We start from the raw sequence: 22,580 nt of genomic DNA on the forward strand, positions 1-22,580 counted from the left end.
TTTTTTTGGTTTTTTGAGACAGGGTTTCTCTGTATAGCCCTGGCTGTCCTGGTACTCACTCTGTAGACCAGGCTAGCCTTGAACTCAGAAATCCGCCTGCCTCTGCCTCCCAAGTGCTGGGATCAAAGGCGTGCGCCACCACCACCCGGCTAGTTTAGTTTTTAATAGCTTTCACAAGCTATTAAATTTTTATCTTAATTTTTTTCTTTTTAATATTCTGGCTTTGGGTTGAGGATACAATTCAGACAAATCCATGAGTTAAATTATCAGCACTGCCCTCAAAATCTAAAATCCTGGGCCAGTATACATGGCTATTCATAGCATAAGAAAGACTAGGTAGCAAAACATTTAATGAAATTTTACTTACATGTTCCATATGTGCTTGTTAACAACACAAGACTTAGCTGGTCTTCTATTTTACAGTATACAATTGGAGTCATCATCCATTATGATATTTTTTTCTCGTCTAAATTCGTAATATATGATAGAGACTTTTGAACATCGAATTTGAGGGGAAAAGATGATCTTTTACTAATGCAATATTAGCTATTGGAGTATTATTAGAACTATAGAGCTGTATTGTCAGATTTTTTTGTGGTGATACTAGAGGCATGTGCATGCTAGGTAAGTACTCTACCAGTATACATCTCTATCACCATATGAATTTTAAAATAAGAATCATATAAACTATAAGATGTTATATAAGATAAACCATATAAAACTTTAAGCTCCACTTTGATGTGTAGTTGTTACCATAGTCAAGTACAATATAAGTACTAGGAATATGGTCAAAGAAATGCATAGATAAATGCATAGATAAATAGAGGCTGAAAGTCTATATCATATCAACAAAATTATATGTTGCTTCACGACTGTTTGGTTCAAGAAAAGGAAAGACAAAGGAGGAAGACTTTGGACTTATTGCAAAAATACCAAAAATGTACATCTTTAAAGTCTGCCCCATATTTTCTAGTATTGTATTCCAGGCTCTACTTTCATTGTTTAAACAAAGATAAGGCTATTATTTTTTCTCTTGAACAGGTTAACAAAAGTTCATGCATATCTTCATGGTATGTATGCTTGGGCAGGTATAAACTTGTACTATTTTTGGAGTTGAAAAGGGACCTTCTCTTGAATATGGGTTGAAACAAGCTTTTTGGTCACTGTTCATGATCATTCCCAGATGTTTATGTGTTTTTATCTTTCATTGGTCTTAAACACAGATAAATGAAGGTGGTTGCTTGTCTATGCTTGACAATTAAGTACAAAGGGAATATGCTCTACTGAATATATTTCCAAAGTTTGAATAATCAAATAGAGAAGCTGAATGATAGTGGACAACATAAATATGTTTCTTCTGCTTCACCAGGGCTGTTCTAAAGGGACTTATTTTAGATGTGTTTCTTCTGCTTCATGAGGGCTGTTCTGAAAGGACTTATTTTAGAAGCCCAATGGTTTGACTACAAACTCTTAAAAATGGGAATTTGTTTTTCTACTTTTCTAAGAGTTTTGCAGACATACGGTTGTTCCTTGAGACTGACAGATTAGATTTTAAAAGGTGATTAAAATGTAAACTAAATTATTTGTAATGCTGGGGATTGAACAGATTCTCTGGGTATGCTAAGCAAGCACCCTACTGGTGAGCTATAACTCCTAAATTGTGGGTTCAAGTCCTGGTTCCATGTACTTTCAGAGATTGAAAGTATTTTTTGAAGAGGGTAAAGCAGGACTCAGCAGACTTATTTTTATAAGTTTGCTGAAAGATTAAACAAGATGTTAAAAAGACTTCAGTATAAGGTTTGTCAAGTAGTGAATCCTTAAAATTAAATAATGACTATGTTATTGATAATCTTAATCCCTTCGTCCAAAGTCCTGGGGAAGCTGCTGTAAATATCTCTGAGATTTGAATGGCCCTATAGTGTTGTATCTGGTAAAAATGAAATAAAATTTCTGTTTCCTACTTAAATTTTTGATTAGGAATACAATAACATTAAAGAAATTAAAAGTAATAAAAATAGAAAAAATAAATATTTCTGAAACATCATTTTAATGCAACAGTTTTGTTTAGTTTTTTTTCACCTCTGTTATCTAAAATTCAGCCTCACTAAGTAGAGACACTTAACAGAGGCTTTCTGTTGTCTTTCTGCCAGCTGCACATTTACTTTAGAAATTTAGCAATTCCTCCTCCTTCCTTAAAGCTCTGTTCTTCTAAACTCAAGATTGCTATTGAGCCATTGAACCATGGGAAATTCATTTTCAAAATCTGCTTAATTGCTGTGAGACTTTAATTTGTTCTGGATGATGGTGCTAATGTCTGGGAACTGGGACTGAAGCCCTCCGAAGTTGTTAATTTAATCAACCGCTGTGCCCTTGCCTAATAAAGGGGGCACCAGATCCTCCTCACAAAGAGCCTGGGTCCCTCCTGACCACCTCCTTCATGATGAATAACAGAAGCCCCACAGTCAGGTTGAGCACTTGGGGCAAATTATCAGGATGTCAGTCCCCATTATCTGGAATCTCAGGCTGAGCCTTCTCAATAACTATTGAGTAGATTTTATATAGGAACTTAAGAGTTTCTAAGGTAGGGTTTCTTATGTGCTTGTGTTCACATCTACTAATTTGAAAAATTCTTTAAATCATTGAGGTTCTGTTGCAGCTGGCCTATAATCTGTAAGATCATAAACATCATCTCAGACTGCAGAGATACCTGTTAACCACTCAACTTTTCCATGGCTAGACTGGTGAACGCTTGCTCTGGCCTCATGATAAATTAGCTTGTTTATTCCTCTTCTGCTTATTTCTATCCTGCTGTTGGTTAGTGTAATGAAGCAGAAGCCTATTGTGTATGTTCATTGGGTAGCAATCCTCTGGCACCAAAGAGGGTAATTGAGTAGAAAGGCGGATGCTGTTGGTGCATGGGAGAAGCTAACACCACATGAGGTCACCAGGCTTCCAGCTTTAACCAATGTGGACACAATGCAATTGAGATTCTGAAAAGGGTTTGTTTATAGTGTGAGAGTAAGGGTCAGTAGTTAATTTGAAATGCTGTAGGTGTGTTTTCCTTGAACCAAGAAGGTACAGAGCATGTGTCATGGAAGATTGTAAATATCCTCTGGGGCTGGGAAGGGGAGTAGAGTTGGGGGAGTGATTTAAGACAAAGTGTCCTTAAAAGTTCTAATAAACTTATTATCCACTTCTCTGTGCTTTCTTAAAAATTTTGCATTCTTGAAAATTAGTTCACTGTAGAAAAATTACTATATAAATCTGTGATTTAGAGGCACAAAAAAACAACTTTTTTTTAAAAAAGTAGTTCTTCAAATGTGAAGGTATTGAAGTCCTGTAAAATACAGTTAATGTTATTCCAAAGAATGCACAAATTCAAAATTTTATGTCTTCTATAATTAATAGTTGTTCTTACTTTAATGAGATAAGGACCATTAGCATCATATTTGTTTATAGTGTAGCCTTTTGCCCATTTTAGATGGCTTTCCCAGGCATATCTGTATTTTTAAATTTTTTGTGGTATTCACTTTGTTATTTAATTACCTGTTTAAAATTATAGAACCATGTTTTTATAATCACCCCAGATATTTTAAAGAGCCTTCCCTTATACTAGAGGGAAAGATTTCAAGCAAACATTTGTTTTTCAAAAATGAGATGAGGAAAAAACATGGAGGCTGTGCAGGACGTAAAGGTTCACCATAACCTTTATCATGCTTTGTGGAGTGTATGTTAAGTCTAGGCAATGCATTTGATATTCCTGATACCTCACATTTGTAGAGAGCTTTTATCTTTCTTCAAAGTGCTTTTGTAGAAATCACCTTATTTGATCTTGCCAGCAGTCCAGGATAGGGCAGTCCACCAGAGAGCTTCACATTTAAAGTGATGGGATCTGAGAAAAGAACTATGTTTATGGTATATTTTGTTTGGTAAGGCATTAGATTTGTGGTGATTGAAACTTGAAAATTTGGAATTTTATTGACTACATGGTAACTGATATAAGAAGAGTAAAAAGGCACAGTTGTATTTTTTAAATGTAAAATTATTATTATAGAAATACCTGTTCTTTTATTACTTTTTGAGCTCTCATTTAGAAGTAAATGTTGTCTATAGTCTATTTTCTTCATCTTTCTTCATATAACTTATAGTTGCTTCAATGAACAATTGTTGGATGTCTCTTTAAGTATTGTTTTGATAAACTATAGTCTGTTCAGGCTGTCAAATGTTTTTCACTTTTTCTCAAGTTCTTTTGATACTCTGGTAAATTTTAGAGGCGCCAAAAAACATTCTCAAGATCTGGGGGAAAGGGCTAGGGAGATGGCTCAGCGGTTAAGAGCTCTGACTGCTCTTCTGGAGGTCCTGAGTTCAGTTCCCAGCAACTACAAAGTGGTTCACAACGATCTGTAATGGGATCTGATGTCCTCTTCTGGTGTGCCTGAAGACAACTACATTGTATTTATATACATAAAATAAATAAATAAATCTTTCTTTAAAAAGATATGGGGAAAGCCAGTTGACTAGGTTTTGTTAAAGTTTTGTCACTTGTGGCATTAACTTTTTTTTATTTAAATTTTTTTACAGTCCATATTTTATACCCCTCCTGGTCCACCCTCTTGAGTGTTCCACATCCCATACCTCCTCCCCCTCCTTCCAGTCCCAAGAGGATGTCCCCATCCCCCCACCTCCCAAACCACCTAACCTCTAAACTCTCTGGGGCCTCCAATCTCTTGAGGGTTAGGTACATCATCTCTGATTGAAACAGACCCAGCAGTCCTCTGCTGTATATGTGTTAGGGGCCTCATATCAGCTGGTGTATCCTGCCTTTTTGGTGGTCCAGTGATTGAGAGATCTTGGGGATCCAGGTTAGTTGAGACTGCTGGTTCTCCTACAGGGTCACCCTCCTCCTCAGCTTCTTCCAGCTTTCCCCTAATTCAATCACAGGGATTAGCAGCTTCTGTCCTTTGGTTGGGTGTAAATATCTGCATCTGACTTGAACTCTTTTTTTTTAATGTGTTTTTCTTATGTGTCCCATGCCAATAGATGGCCATTTGGGTGTTAGTGTGGTATATCACAAAGCATCACAATTGAATTATTCAGTGTTCTTTGACGTGTGAGTTCACAATTTTTTTCAGAATAGAAGCTATTATAAAATATTTTGAAAACCTTTATACTTGAATTATGATTCATATCTTTATGGTTTAATTAGCCATTTCAATTTTATGGATTTACTTTTAAAGAATGATGAGTAGTGGAGATCACCGTGTAACCCACTAAGCTAAGTCTAGGAATGCACAATTCCATGTTTGTTGTCTAATATTGGGCATTTCTTAAATTTTTAAAGTCTTTGTTAATATGCCAAGCATATTTTACTTTTAAAAAATGATGAGTAGTGGAGATCACCATGTAACCCACTAAGCTAAGTCTAGGAATGCACAATTCCATGTTTGATGTCTAATATTGGGCATTTCTTAAATTTTTGAAGTCTTTATTAATATGCCAAGCATATCTTGCTTTTTTCTTTTACAATCGTCTGGTTGATTTTGAAGGTAAGCTTCCTATTTAGTGATTTGATTTGCTTGGTTGCTTCTTCAGTGTTGTGTTTTCAAAGTTGATCATTTCAGGAATGAAAGTGTTGAAGATTAGAAAAAGGAAGAATTCATTGGAAGTTTTGTTTAGTTTCATATTTTTTGTTTTTGTTTTGTTTTTGAGAGGTAGCTTAGTTATCTTCAACTTTCTTTCTTTTAAAGATTTATTTATTTATTTATTTATTTATTTATTTATTTATTTAATATGAATACACTGTAGTTGACCCCATTATAGGTGGTTGTGAGTCACCATATGGTCACTGGGAATTGAACTCAGGACCTCTGGAAGAGCAGTTAGTGATCTGAACTGCTGAGCCATCTTTCTAGCCCCCTAGCTTCAACTTTCTACTTACTTGACATGACAACAGAGTGGAGCCAATTCCAAGACAGCCAGGACTATGCAGAGAAACCCTGTCTCAAAAGAAAGAAAAAGGAATGGCAGGAGGGAGGGAGGGAGGGAGGGAGGGAGGAAGGAAACACTATTTGAAACTATGTATTTGAGTGTGTGAGTTTAGGTATCACTGTTGAGCACTGAGTGGAGATCACTAGAGATAATTCATAGAATTTGGCTGAATTTTCAATTTTGAAGCAAAGCTCTGAGTTGTATGCATGTGAAAGATAGGTGACCACAGGGTGTCCAAGCTGCTGAAATGAATTTATTGAAGGCAGAAGAGAATTTTTAAGGATTGTAAAAGCAGAATTGTATCTCCAGGGATAGCTGGGAAATTTCCTTAGTGTATATGATGACTCTTTGGAAGTTCTTTAAGACATGATAGAGAATATGAGGCAGAATAAGCAGCAACTCAGCACATGTTGCTACAGTTTTCTAGCTGTTAGCACTGGGCTACAGAAGAGTATGCATATCTAGATCTTGTCTTTGAACAACTTCGATTTGATTAGAAAGACAAGACCAATATAAAAAAGGCCAAAGTTAGATGCAATAGACCAAGAGCTCTAAGCATATTTAAGACAAGATGAAAAGATACTTTTGAATAATTGAAGTCTGACATAGATTGTCAAAAATTGGGTGATTAACTGAAATACAATTTGATATATATAAATGAAGACAAGATTTATATCATTCAATGTTCTAAATTAATAATTAACTTATTAGAAAAGCCTATGTCTAGCATGAAGAAGTCTGCCTCGAGTATCATTTGCCTCTATGGACATCCAATCCTTCATACTTCTTCCTGTTTTTTTTCTTGAAGACATTTCCTTTGACAATTAAAACAGGGGCATGCCCATACTCAAAGCTAGATATGTTCATCAGTCTTTCTACCCACCCATTATTTTCTTTCTTTCTTTTTTTAATTAAAGTCTTTTGTTTATCTGTGGATCAGATATTTATTTTAAGATTTGTTTATTTTTATTTTATGTTTATAGGTGCTTGGGTTGCATGTTTGTGTATCATGCACATATCTGGTATCCATGGAGGCCAGAAAAGGGTCATGGATCCCCTGGAACTGGACCTATAAATTGTGAGCTGCCATGTGGGCACTGGAAATAGAACCCAGGTCTTTTGGAAGAGCAACCAGTGCTCTTAAACATTTATCAGAGGTTTATTGTAGATAACAATTAAGGCATATTTTCTACTTCACAAAATTCTGGAAAATATAGATCATAAGACAGGATCATCTGCTCATCTGTGGTAGGGAAAGAATGTACTTGATATAAAGTACTTGATATAAAACTACTGAGCTGATCTTACATAATGAATCAAGGTATTGTCAACTTCAAGATCTAGACTTGCAAAAGAAGACAATGTATGTGAAGCATCTGATTTTAACAATGAACCAAAGTACAGATAAGGTAAATATTTTAGCTTATTAGAAAGGTTGAGCCAATTATAAAAATATTGTTAAAAAGACACAGCAACATACAATTATAAACAGGTAATATTATTTGAGCACCAATTATACTCTAGGCAGTGTGCTAAGTGTTTTATATTCATTAGCTCAATCCTTTTAAACTACTGATTTAGAACTAGATTCTTTGGCTGGCTTGGTTTTTCTTTTTAAGTTCTAGAAAAACTGAAGTATCTTTAAGTCACTGATTTGGACTCTTTAACTTGTTCATTGTATTTCTTTTTTAAAAAAAAATTTTTTATAACCAGGAGTGGCAGGTAGCACGTGCTTTTATTCTCAGCACTGGGGGATCATGGGTAGAGAGCAGGGGTAAGATCATCTCTGAGTTTGAGGCTAGCCTGGTCTACAGAGCTAGTTCCAGTATAGCCAGGGCTACACAGAAAAACCCTGTTTCAAAAAAGCCAAAGCAACACCAATAAAAAGTACTTCTAAAAGAAACAGAGTTTGGAGGGCAAAAGCCGGAGGAGGCTGCAAATTGACCAGAAAGTTGACAAGTCACCATAAGGACTGGCATTGTGTTAACCATTGTGGGCAAATCCATTCAGCTTAGGGCTTCTGTCTGTATTGCCCTTTGTGAATTCTTCTACTGAATGTCTCATCATCCTTTGTTAAGATGAGGTTCTGCTAGTTCTGTCTTCTTTTACCACATAAATGTTTTACTAACTCTCACAGACTGGCAAGATTGTTTGTGTGGGCTGTGAACAGATTGTGTGGGTGATAACACAAGTAGGAAAAGACTCAGTAATCAAAAAGGAGTTGGGAGGGGGGAGCTCTTTGTCTGTCAAAATGGAGCTTAGACACAAAGAGAACTTCGTTAATCATGATTCCTTTGTAATCAGAATGGAGGAGCACTTTTTAAAAAAACACTACTGTTCAGTTCACTATTTCGGCTGAGTTAAGCCAACTATGAAATACCTAATCAAATGGTTAAAATTTTCCCAGACAAAGCCTGGCAAAATCAAGTCGAACTGATAAAGTAGGTAACTAAGGTGCTGGCTTTGCCCAAGGTTTTCATGGTGGCCAACTTGTATTTAGATGGTAAACATTTGATGGTGATGAAAAAAATAGGAAAGAGATTTGTAAGATTTTAGAGTTTTAATGAGTTTATCAGACTTGAGTCACTTTGTTCTAAGCCTTTAAAATAAGTATAGAATAGAGAATCAAATTATATCATTTACTAGATAAATTTGGAAAACTTGCTTTATCTTTTGGAGATTCCTTTGTTACAAATCAAAGGACAGTAATCTTTAGTGCTCACTTAATCAGTGTTGTGAAAGATAATAAGACTAAAACTACTCTTGAGTACCCTACAGATGAAGAAATAAGGGTGATTCTCTTCGAATTATTCATATTCAGTAGGGAAAGGTGAATCAGTATAGTTTTGTGTTATTCTTTCAACATGTATCTTTTTACAAGGGAGGTTATATGCCTTGCTACAGATTATTATTATTATTTTGTACTTGTGAGGATAAGCTTGGAAATTTACTTTGTGAGTGGTTTTATAAGAAAGAACTTCTAATTTATCATTGCTGTATCCATTCAATCCATCAGTCTGGTGGTGAGATGTTTTATAATGAATTGTTGAAACTGAAGAAATAAGGAGTGATGAAAACAAAGACAACAGCAGTGTGTTGAATAGGGTCTGCCTATTTATTGTTATTTAGCTATTCCTTACTTATCTATCTTTCAAAAGTAAAACGTAGTTTCAAACACAATAACAAAGTTGCCATAAATTCTAGACATCTGAGTGCCTTATATTTGAAATACAGTGGGGTTTGGTTTTATTTTTGTTTAAAAGCCCTGACTCTCCTATGCCTTGATCATCTATTCAGAACAGATGGAAAATGATCTCCCACAAATTTCTTCTCCTTTTATCATCTAATGTATTTTCCATCTAGGCTGAAGTTTTCCTTTTCTCTCACATGAGCAATTGCTGGCATTTTCTTCTCAGTAGAAATTTCTAGCCTTCATTTCCATTAGCCTTTTTTAACAGGAAATCCACATTTTGCTAATTATTTGGAGTAAAAGAGATTTTTATTTTAGTGACATGTTGCTCTTTGATTTTTCAATATACTTAATTTTTATCCAGTTTACATATTGCTATAGAAGACATTTTTTCTTAACCCTCAGTGGAAAGTGTTTCTGTGACCACATTTAATTTCTACATATGAACCCTGATTTTTTTTTTCATTTGGAGGAATCTAGAACATGTGTTTACTGTGTTTTTTTTATGGTAGTGTGTCACACAATTGAAGATCTGCTATTTTCCTTTTCTTCTCTTCATGAGATACACCTTATCTAGTTAGACACCTAGCCATGCTAACTATCCCTTTCTGGTGACTGCATTTCCAGTCAAAGTTAAATGTGCTTTCACTACCATAGTAAGTAGTGCTTGTTTCTACTTAGCTAAAACCCACAATCTTCCTGTTTTCAATAGAAACTCCATAATTAAAAAGTCAATGTATGACTGCCTTCATAGCAAAGCTGTGAATGGTAGTCAGCTCTGTACTGGGAATAGAACTTCATACAAGCTGTACACTGACCTCATCATTTTAACTCAAGTGACTTAAAACAAATTTATTGCTCATGTATCTCTTTGTCCACTTTTCTCATTAGAAGAAAATCCAAATGGATTTGAGTTCAACCCCAGTGAAGCACTTACTTATTGACTATGACATAAGATATGTAGTTTTCAAAGACTCAATTTAACCATCTCTGAATAGAGAGAAATTTATTTACTATTTACCTCTATGTAAAAATAACAGAATGATAAAAGTTCCTGTTAAATTCCTAGCATACTTTGTGGTACTTAAGAAATGATATAAAATAGATAGCTGCTGCTGTTTTTCACAATTTGTAAATGGCAACCTGATACAGCTAAACTGGCATATCAACAAATTAAAATGGGTATGAACTTCTGGGGACGTAGAATCCTAGTTACTCTAAGACAAGGAATATTGTGGAATGACTGAGTGAAGTATACATTTTAAAATTTATTGGTTTTTTTTATTTACTTATTTTGTAGTGTTAGTGTTTTGTTTGCATGTAAGTATACCACAGCCCACCTGGTACCTGCAAAAGTCAGAAGAAGGCATTGAGTTCCCTGGAACTGGTATTGTAAACTACCATGTTGGTTCTGGGAGCACATGTCAGGTCCTCTGTAAAAGCAACAGGAGCTAACAGACATGGAGCCACCTTTCCAGCTCTAAATTTTTCTTTTAAGAGTCAATATTCCAACTCAATTCTTCATAGAGTTAGAAAGAGCAGTTTGCAAATTAATTTGGAATAACAACAACAACAACAAAAACAGGATAGCAAAAACTATTCTTAATAATAAAAAAACTTCTGGGGAAATCACCATCCCTGATCTCAAGATATATAACAGAGCAATAGTGATAGAAACTGCATGGTATTGGTACAGAGACAGGCAGGTAGATCAGTGGAACAGAACTGAAGACCCAGAAATGAACCCACACACCTATGGTCACTTGATCTTTGACAAAGGAGCTAAAACCATCCAGTGGGAAAAAAGGCAGCATTTCCAACAAATGGTGCTTGTTCAACTGGTGGTCAGGGTGTAGAAGAATGCAAATCAATCGTCCAAGTGGATCAAGGATCTCCACATAAAACCAGATACACTGAAACTAATAGAAGAGAAAGTGGGGAAGAGCCTCGAACACATGGGCACAGGGGAAATTTTCCTGAACAAACCACCAAAGACTTATGCTCTAAGATCAAGAATTGACAAATGAGACCTCATAAAATTGCAAGTCTTCTGTAAGACAAAGGACACTGTCGAAAACAAAAAAAACAAAAAGGCAACCAACAGATTGGGTAAAGATCTTTACCAAACTCACATCTGATAGAGGGCTAATATCCAATATATACAAAGAACTCAAGAACTTAGATTCTAGAGACCAAATAACCCTATTTAAAAATGGGGTAGGGAGCTAAACAGAGAATTCTCAACTGAGAAATCTCAAATGGCTAAGAAACACCCAAAGAAATATTCAACATCCTTAGTCATCAGGGAAATGCAAATCAAAAGGACCTTGAGATTCCACCTCACACCAATTAGAGTAGCTAAGATCAAAAACTCAGGTAACAGCAGATGTTGGCAAGGATGTGGAGAAAGAGGAACACTCCTCCATTGCTGGTGGGATTGCAAGCTGCTATAACTACTCTGGAAATCAGTCTAGCAGTTCCTCAGAAAATTGGACATAGTACTACATGAGGAACCAGCTATACCACTCCTAGGCATATACCCAGAAGATGTTCCAACATGTAATAAGGTCACATGCTCTACTGTGTTCATAGCTGCCTTATTTATAACAGCCAGAAGCTGGGGAGAAAAAAAAAAAAAGAAAAGAAAAACAGATGTCCTTCATCAGTGGAATAGATACAGAAGATATGTTACATTTACACAATGGAATACTACTCAGCTATTAAAAACAGTGAATTTATGAAATTCTTAGGCAAATTAACACACATGGTATATACTCACTGATAAATGGATATTAGCCTAAATGCTGGAAAAATCCAAGATATAATTCACAGACCACGTGATGCTCAGAAAGACCAAAGTGTGGATGCTTCAGTCCTTCTTAGAAGGGTTAACAAAATACTCACGGGAGAAAATACAAAGACAAATTGTGGAGCAAAGACTGAAGGAAAAGCCATCCAGAGACTACCCCAGCTAGAATCGATCCCATATACAGACACCAAACCCAGAAACTATTGCAGATGCCAAGAAGTGATATAGGAGCCTGATATAGCTGCCACCTGAGAGGCTCTTTCAGAGCCTGGCAAATATAGAGGTGGGTGCTCACAGCCAACTTTGGACTGAGCATGGGCTCCCCAATGGAGGAGTTAGAGAAAGTACTGAAGGAGCTGAAGGGATTTGCAATCCATAGGAAGAATGACAATATCAATGAACCAGAGGAGGGTCCCATAGCTCCAGCTGCGTTTGTAGCAGAGGATGGTCTTGTTGGACGTCAACGGGAGAAGAGGCTCTTGGTCTCTTTTTGGAAAGGCTTGATGCCCCAGTGTAGGGGAATGCCAGCACAGGGAGGGGGGTGGGTGGGAGGGTAGGTGAGCACCATCATAGAAACAGGGGGAGGGAAAATGGGATAGGGGCTTCCAGAGGGGAAACTGGGGAAGAGTATAACATTTGAAATGTGAATAAATAAAATATCCAATAAATAAATGTAAAAAAGATCACCTTTACAAGCACACTTGATCACTTGATGATCTCAGAATTAAAATAAATAAATAAGTAAATGATAAAACAAAAACCTCAAGTGTCCACTCATGCTTTCAAAGATTAAAAAAAAAAAAAAAAAGAGTCAATAAATGAGTAAAGCAAGAGTTCTCAAGCAGTTCTAAGGTGGAAATAATAGGGTAGATCTGTCAGGGAAGTTAAGACAGAAGTAGCCAGAACAGCACTGGGTGATCAACAGAAACTTTGAACAGAATGCTAAAACGAATCTACTGCAGCCATAACTCCACCAAGAGAAGGGTCTAACCCCATAGTTTTCTTTTTTTAATATTTATGTATTTTACATATATGTATATTTATCTAATGTATATGACTACACAGTCTTCATGCCCTCCAGAAGAGGGTATCAGCTCCCATTACAGATGCTATATGTAGTTTTTTGCCATAACAAAACAACCCAAAGCCAAAGATGAGCCTTAAATAATCTAATAAGTTATTTTATTTGTAGCATCAACACATAGTGGACATACAATCTATAGCAATGCTTATAAAACTTTCCTTTTTATTCCAAGAATCCTAGCCTCTCTTCCAAAATCTCACCAATATCCCAACATATAGATCTTTGAATAAACCCTTTGCTAATTTCTTCTCCCTGTCCCCTTTTTGGTTGTATCTCATAAAAACACATTCAGTGTGGCTGTTTATAGGTTTCTAAGAAATGGGTTATATTTTCTACTGTGTGCTCTTTATCTGCATGTTTATGTGTATGTCCTGTATATATGTGTATATGGGAGAGCTAGAATATGCATGCATGTTTGGAGATCAGAGATTAACTTCATATGCCTTCTACTTTTAAACTTGCTGTCTTACTTTTTGAGACAGGAACCTGGAGCTTATTCTTTTGGCGAGAGTGGCTAGCTCGTAAGCCTCTGGAATCCCCATGTTTTTCCTCCCTCCGCATTGAGATTATAGGCCCATGCTATCATTTCCAGATTTTATGTGAGTGCTGGGGATCATGCCTGTGAAGCAAGAATTTTATCAACTGAGCTACCTCCAGCTCCATATATTATATTCTTAAGAATGTGTATAAAAATATGTCATAAAATCTTCAAACCTACTACTATTAATTATATGCGTTTAAGACTAAGATGTGGACTTTTTTCCTTTATTTTATACCTTATTTTCCTTATGTTCATGCAAACTTAGGGGAAGTTCTGGAGTCAGTTAAAACATCCTGACTTTCGAGAGCTCCATTTTCTAAAAACTGTAGTAAAAAGCAGTTATCTAAACATGCTACTGTAATATTAATGTTGGCCACAAACATTGTGAGCACAGTTTTTACTATTGTTTCTCATTTCTCTTGATGTGTAAATGACATTTCTTTTATTAGACTGAGGTGATAGTTTAGGAAAATTTTATTTTAATCCTCAAAATTTAGTAGTCATACTATAAACTTATTGACACAGACATATTGAGTATTTTGTAAGAAGGGAACCTGGGTTGGGCTGGTGAGTATTGTTATGTCCCTGGAAGCATGAAATACAGTCAAGGTATCTTCCAGACCACCTCTCAGTCTTCAGTGTGTATTAGTACAAGAAGGCCATATACCTAAATCCATTATGGCATTCTTTTTTTTTTTTTTTTTTTTATTTTCTTTATTTACATTTCAAATGCTATCCCGAAAGTTTCCCATACCCCTCCCCCCACCTCTGTTCCCCTACCCACCCACTCCCACTACTTGGCCCAGGCCTTGCCTTGTGCTAGGTCATTATGGCATTCTTACAATGATGCCTACCAAGTGTTTAATAAATGTTTATTAGTAAATCAAATATAACTTAATGTCAATCAGTTTATTATAACATAATGGCTCCACAAAGACCTATAGTTCAATTGAGTAGCCTCCATGGATACTAGAGAAGGAAGATGTAATCACCCACTTTAGAAGTTTGTCATTTCCTAGTGTTTAGAAGTTCACATATTCAGCACAATCTTGTGATAAAAATAGATCAGATAACACTGACACCAAAAGGAACAATAATTACTTATTATTACTGAAAGAAAATCAGAGAAATTCTTAGATCTTGGCTCATAGCACTTAACAAATTAGGCAAAAGAAATAGCAATTGAGCTAAACCTAGAAGAGATAAAAGTGTTAAAATGTTTAACATTTACATAGTAATTGAAATACAAGAATTCCTAATACTGTAGATCACACTTAAATTGTACCTCTTTGTTTAATTCTAGAGAATTCACAGGTTATAAGGTCTTACCTTTTCTTTGAAAAACTAGGAAAATGATGACTCTGGAAAACTGAAATTTTGATAGGACATTAATGGACCTTGCTTGTCCTTGGCTGTACTTTTTTTCTTTGATTACTTTTACATGTCTTTTGAACTTTGTCAGAAAATGGAGAGAAATCAATAAGCTGTGGCTCTTTACTGGGTGCTAAGTTTTGCATTCCTTTTATTTATCCATTGTTTATTTCTGAATTTAATGTGAATAGAGAACCCACCTTTTCCTGAGCCAAACTATTCCTGAGCTATTATATGCTTACTTAAAATATTAGAAAATTCTTTATTAGGTTGCTCTGAAGCCAGTCTGTCTCTAACTTATAGTTCTTTCTCATTCTTGCCTAAAATGTATGTAACTACATTCTTCTAATAGCAACACTGGGTTCCTTACCTGGAGTCATGTCTCTTCTACTCTGACATCTCAAATTCTGTATGCCAAGAATATGAAGTTATACCCAAGAACCCAATAAATGTGGGAGAATATACATTAGGTTTAGATTAATCAGACGTATTTTCAAGAGCTTCATATTTTACTTCTTTATGGAACTTTCAAAATGAAAGTGATTTGCAATTCACATATTAATTATGATTCTTCTTTAGTAGTGCTAATAGTAAAGATAAAATCAGAACCTCTATGATATGTAGATAATAGATGCCAGATAAATTATAAATAGCCAATATTAGGAAATTGTACTTCACAGCAGATGTTTCTCTTAGGAGATAAATTCATTTTGGAGTTTCCTAATTATAAAATTATAATGGAATATGTACTGAGGTTTACTTTTACTTGTTCAAGAAGTAGAACCAATTATTTACTTTTTATTGTCCCCCATACCTACGGCTCTTCCAGAGCAGTTTTGAGGTCTTCCAGTACACCTAGGAGAGATTCTTATACAAAGACTGGTGTATAACTGTGCTATTTTGTGTTCTTGACACAAGGTAGTCCATTGTGACACTCTTTCTTCCCATAGGTGATCTTGGCTGCATTACACATAGCCTTTTGGCTAATGAGTTATAAATGTTGAGGCACTGGCACAAGCTTGGAAATATAACTCAAATGTCTGGTTTGCAGAGCAGGAAGAATGAACAGATGAGTCATTTGGTCTTGTGGAAGTCTTTTGTGCTCTTTCATGTGTGTTTAATTTTTGCTGTTTTAAGCATCATGGAGTGATGTAATAATAGACTTTTTCCAGGAATATAGCTTAGAGTTAGTAATTTTATGTACTTCTGTCAGATTTCTTGATTCAGCCTTTCTTTGTTGGTAGATACTAAAGGTGAGTATTGGTTTTTAAATACATATTCAGGCCATTGGGTTGCATGTCTAATGAATGCAGATTTTATATGCTGAACCTCTCACAGACCTTTTATGTGCATTTTATTATTTTATTCAAAAAGGAAAAATAAGATAATTTCATGTTTACCATAGCATTTCACATACCATGTAAGAGCTTGGCTCAGTGTTCTAAAGCACTTTAATTTAGAGGGTCCAAGCTGAGAGAGTGATGTAATATGTATTTAACATATGGTTTCAATAAAGCAATTCTATTCTTCTATCTTTGGCACCAGACACAATTGAGAGATTATATGTCAACCACTTAAAAATACTCATCTGCTTAAGATGTAAACATTTTTTGAGTCAAGGTTTCTTTGTGTAGCTTTGGCTATCCTGGAACATGCTCTGTAGACTAGAGCCTCAAACTTAAAGTGATCTGCCTGCCTCTGCCTCCCAGTTATGAGATCAAAGGTATATGCCACTACTATCCTGCCATAAAATATTTTTAAACTTTTAGAATCAGAATTAATTGGACTGCTGCAATTTCTGAAACTTTGATGTTAAACTGTCAGTGCCATTCATTCATAGCTTTGTGTCACAGAGAAGTTTTTTTAGTAAGAGCTTGCTACAGAAAGTTACTTTGCATTTAACTTTTGATACTCATGGATTGTGTGTTGCTATGTGGATATTTATCTGTTTGTTGCTATGTGGTTGTATGTCTGTATATTTGTGTGCTGCTATGTAGGATATGTAGGTTGCCATGTGAATACACTTGTATGTTAACATATGGGTTGCATGTGCTAATCTGTTAGGTGCATGTGAATCTGTTGCCATACATATGTGTGCACTAGCTACTTTTCTAGTTGCTGTGATAGCATCCTAGACAAAAGCAAGGAAGTAAGAGTTAGTATAGTCTTAGTATAGTCCATTATGGAGTCGGCAGTTTGAGGTTTCTGTTTACTTTGTGTCCACAGTCAGGAAGCAGAGAGAAATGATGAACTCTGGTGTTATGATTATTCTTTCCTTTTTCTGATATTGAGGAGGAGGAATAACCCACAGAATAATGTCAGCTACATCTAGACTAAGTACTCTTACTTTAATTAACCGAATTGAGATAATCTCTCACAGACCTGCCCAGAGACTTATTTTCAAATTAATTCTAAATCCTGTCAAATTGAATGGTTAATTCACTTTTACAGTGTACACCTGTGTGTGGGCCTAGTGTATATATGTGTATTCCTGTATATTGCCATGCATATGTATCTTCCTGTTGATATGTGGTGTGTGTGCATCCGTTTTGCCATATTCATCTATATATTGCCATGTGGATACATTTGTATGTTCATGTGGAGTATATTTGTTATTGTATTTGTCTGTATTACTCTGTGTGTGTGAACTATATTTGTATTGCTATGTAGGGTGCATGTTGCTATGTAATATATATATATATATATATATATATATATATATATATATATATGCTTCTTTGTGTTGAGGTATATGTGCAATATGGTATGTGTCTGTGTTGCTGTGTGTGTGTGCATCTGTATTGCATGTGGGTGAGTGTGTACATCTGGGTTTCACTATATAGGTATATGTGTGAGTCTGTGTGTGGCCATGTGAAATATATGTGTAAACCCACATATTTGTCTGCATCTCAGTATTGGGATTAAAAAAGTGTGACGCTATGCCCAGGTATTTGTTACATGTTTCTATGAATTGCTGTTTGAATGGTTTGTGTGTCTGTCTGTCTGTACCTGTTTGTTGCTGTTTGAAGTATGTGGACATCTATGTGTTGCTTTGTGAATGCATGTGTCTGTGCTATCATGTGAATATATGTGCATTCCTTTTTGTGTATATTTGCATCTCTGTGTTGTGTTGTATACATGTGTATGTGTTGATAAGGCTACTGTTTGGGTGAATGTGAGAACATCTACAAGTTGGCATAAGAAACATACTTTTTATATGTCTTGGTAGTAGTCATTTAGCATAGAGGACTTTTTGCTTTATTCATTAAAAGATGTTAGTGTGATTATTCATTGAAAGTGGCTTTCAAGAATTACTATAAAAAATGAATTGCATCTAAGTATAACCTATTCCACTCAAAAGGGTATAGCTAAGGTAATTGCTAAAGTCCTGTCTTAGTTCTAGTCTCTGCAGATACACTTTTACTTTGAAGTAACTGTTACTTAATTATGAAGTAATAATTTGTTCAGTAATCTGGTAAGATTTAATTAGCATGGTTGAAATACATGATAATTTCACCTTTAAAGTAAATGCAGTGTTAAAACATGTGTCTGATCATTATAGCTACAGAAACTGAGTTAGTTAATTCATAAATGCTAAATCAATTTAACACAAGTATTTGCATTTTCTGTAGCTGAACTTTTTGAACTTTCATTCAGAGACACTTTTCAGACTTAAATATTTGCTAACAACAATGTTTTCAGGAATTTATCTTGGATGGCAGATGCACAGGTTTGGCTCACAGTTATTAACTGTCTGAGACATTATGATTTCAACCAAATAATATCTGTCTACTTAAGTTGTACAGTCTAGTTCATGTGTTTCTTTTTTATTCATAATTAAGGCTTTTGAATTTATCAAAGGTCAAGAAGAGTGTCTCAGTGAATTATATTGAAAATCCAACTTTTAAGTTTGAAGCACAAGGATTTTCATGAGTTCAAGACCAGCATAGGTTAAGACAGTTTAAAGCCAACTTCTAAGCTTAGAATTCTATTATGCCAACCAAGAACTTTGAGGACATTTGAATAAAAGTTACAGGTATGACAACAACACATACATTTAGCCATTTTTCAGTTCAGGTACTAAATTCCCTTTTCTCATGTTTTCTTCCATCCTTCTTAGACTGTCTGTTACTGAAAAACCTAAGTACAGAGCATGTATTGTATGAGTTTTCACTGGGCACATACTTTGTTAGTAAATGTTTGTGGGTAGGAGGACCTGTCTCTATGTGAAACAGATTGGCACCAGTCTCCTGAGTGTGGGAATTATAGTCCTGTATCACTATACTTGACCTACCTTCCAGGCAATGAAGGCTTTTCTCTACATTCCAAGGTGAAGTAGATATTAAGTTTCTTACTAACATAGTTCACATGAAAGCCTGGAATTATTTATTTATTGCTTCTGTTATCTATTTTAAATCAGTCTGTTTGTTATTCCTTAAATATGGGCTGATATTTCTAGTAGCCTAAAATGATCTTGTAGAACAAGATGGAGAAAAACTAAAGTGAAACTATGACATCTAGATAAATAAGTTATTTATGTTTTTAAAAGTATAGAAATGGTGAGTTTAAGTTTTTAACTAAGATTATTCAAAGGTTAACTCAACCTCCTTTTTTAGAGTTGTAAAAGAAAGTATCTGAGCAGCATTGTTTTCTTATTGTTTTTATTGCTAAATGCTCTTCTGAAGTTGTTGACTATTTCACTCAGAATGATTACATTTTTCTAATTTCAAAGTTCTTATTATTATTGTATTATGTATTACCCATACAAACTAATTTGTTATCCTTATTCTTTCTGCTCAGCCCAAGCAGATTAATCTTCAAATATCATTTTTATTGAAGGCAGGTATTCCTGGTCTAAGTCAGAGGAAGGCTATTTTGACCTGATAACTAAGATTTCAAAATCTTCTCTGAGAGAAGTGGAGCTCTTCTATTCCCATTCAGACAAACCTCTGGAGGCCACTAATTCTCATAGCAGATCTCCTGTCTGCCTTGTGATTAGGTGCAGGTGGAGGTAGGGAGAGAAGGAGGGAGGGGCAGGAGGGAAGGGAAGGAGAGAGGTCTTGAAAGTGTTACTTAAGGAACTGGGAGTCTCTAAATAAAAATTTTGTTTTTCGTGTGTCTCGTATGCCTTTTAAACAATACTATGTAGAGCTTAGCAGGGTCAACAAAGTAGAAACCAAGATAATTGTAGGAATGTACCCTTGGCTAGAGAGGACAGGGCCGAAACAGACAAAAGTAGGAGTCATCCTGTAAAATGTTCCTTCTACTGCTAAGTGTAGTGGTGGCACATTGCTTTAGTCCTAGCACTGAGAGTCAGAGAAGGATGGATTTCTAAGTTCCAGGCCAGCCAGAGCTACATAGTAAGAACTGTCTGAATCAATCAACCAATTGATTAAAAGTGTTCTTTCTAGCTATCCAAACTCAAGCATGGACATCTATAGGTAAGGTGCCTGCCTGCTTATTCCCTTCTAACCTGGTGGTACCCTTGCTCTCTGAACTCACACTTCCTCTATTTTAACAGGGTGTGTGTGTGTGTGGAGAGTATGCCCTGTAAGCCATTACAGACTTNTTTTTTTTTTTTTTAAGATTTATTTATTTATTATATGTAAGTACACTGTAGCTGTCTTCAGACACTCCAGAAGAGGTCGCCAGATCTCATTATGGATGGTTGTGAACCACCATGTGGTCGCTGGGATTTGAACTCAGGACCTTCAGAAGAGCAGTTGGGTGCTCTTACCTGCTGAGCCATCTCACCAGCCCCATTACAGACTTCTTATACAGCCAAAAGTCTTTCTCCAAACCCTTGTTGGAACAACTTTCTGTCAAGATATGTCTGTCTGTCAAATGCTCAGCCTTCTATAAAATTGTCTCTGTCTTTAGTTACATACTTCTGAGTAGTTGCAAAGTGATGCTTTGTTACTTGATTAAAGACAAAAGAAAAGTTCCTGTTGACTTAAATGGAAACTATTTGTCACTTCAATAATGACAAATGCTGTTTTGCTTTTAACTTTTCTAGATGGTAGCTAACTCTTGTATCTCTCCCTATCCATCTTTAAATTACAGGTTTTAGAAGGAATAAGGCCAATGATTTAACATTGACTCAGCTTTGAGTATGAAAAATGATAGTAGTTGGTTTCATAGTAACTAGTGAACCAAGGTATCATTTGGGATAGTAATAGGAAGCTGACTGGAGCCAATGAATGTTCTTCCAAAAGAAATACAGGTTTACTCTATTGGATTACATTTTCATTCAGAGTTAAGTTGGTGATGATAGCTGGAATTTTTATATCACTTTACTCATTCCTTGTACATCTCAAATAATAAACTGTTCCCTTTTCTCAGGCTAAATGTAGAATTCATCATAATTATATTTAAATTTATAGTAATTACCTATTGCCTTTATTTTTTATCATTCATATATCTCACATTATTGGTGCCTATAGGTCTACTTAAGTAGCTGACAGTGTCTAGCATGTAATGGGTGTTCACAATAGTCAAATATGAAGTAATGTGTTTGAAGGATCATTTTTTTCCTATGAGATAGCTTACCAACCCTGAATTTGTCCAGTATTACTGCTTTCAAATCAATTTAAAATTCAATATACTGTAGTCCCATATTTCAGAATATGAATACTGTAATGGATAAGAGGAGTCAAAAATATTGTTGAAATACAGATAAGGGAAGAAAATATGACCTGTGTTTGCTGTAATAATGTAAACAGAGCAAAGAGTGAGCCAACATTTTTATGAATACTTTCTATAGCTTACCTGCATGCATACATACCTTCAGTGTTCTTAGCCATCAATATAAGAGACTAAGAGTTCACAGTGACAGGACATATTTGGTTTTTGTTACATTGTCCTTCTTGCTAAACTGTATTGGGATGAGTCAGCTTCTAGTTCTTACATTTTCAATTAAATTATATTCTATGGATGTGTACAGAAGACTTACAGTAAGTGCTGAGGCAGCTAGGTGATACTGCTTTCCTAGTCTTCAGATACTGAAGAGTGATTGTTTTTACTTTTTATTTGAGCAGACATGACTTGGTTTATGAACCTGAATCTAGGTAACCCCTTTTTAACACTATTGATTTTCAGACTCATAATAGGGACTAAGACTTTTGTTTTAAATACAGTAGACTGTGTCTTATTCGAAAAACATATTACAGATAATTTTGACTTTATTTAGTTCTTTTGTCATACTTTAAAATCATTTTCAAAAAGAACTTAAAGTTTAGGGGGTTTTTTTTCTGGTTCTTTTGAGATAGCATCTCACTATGTAGGTCTGTCACTTCTGGAATTCACTTGTAGACTACACTAATCTCAAACTCCCAGAGATCCTCCTGCTTCTGCTTCCTGGGTTCTAGGATTAAAAGAGTGTGCCACCATGCCTGGCTCATTTCAAACATATTTTGATTCTAGATACTATTGTATTATTATGTAATCACAATTTTGGCTGCATCTAATGATATCCCAGCAACCAGAAAAAGTTGCATATTTGGCTGCTTCTTCTTCTTCTTCTTCTTCTTCTTCTTCTTCTTCTTCTTCTTCTTCTTCTTCTTCTTCTTCTTCTTCTTCTTCTTCTTCTTCTTCTTCT

The 22,580-nt window shown here is 35.4% G+C and overlaps 1 protein-coding gene across 2 annotated transcripts in view; it reads left to right on the forward strand.

Moving 5' to 3' along the window:
* The window catches only part of Wls (Wnt ligand secretion mediator), a 100,961-nt gene that overhangs the window by 9,882 nt on the left and 68,499 nt on the right, over positions 1 to 22,580 (forward strand). The gene's annotated exons all lie outside the window — the stretch shown is intronic.

Source organism: Mus pahari, chromosome 4 (genome assembly GCF_900095145.1).
Source record: "Mus pahari chromosome 4, PAHARI_EIJ_v1.1, whole genome shotgun sequence".
NCBI lineage: Eukaryota > Metazoa > Chordata > Mammalia > Rodentia > Muridae > Mus > Mus pahari.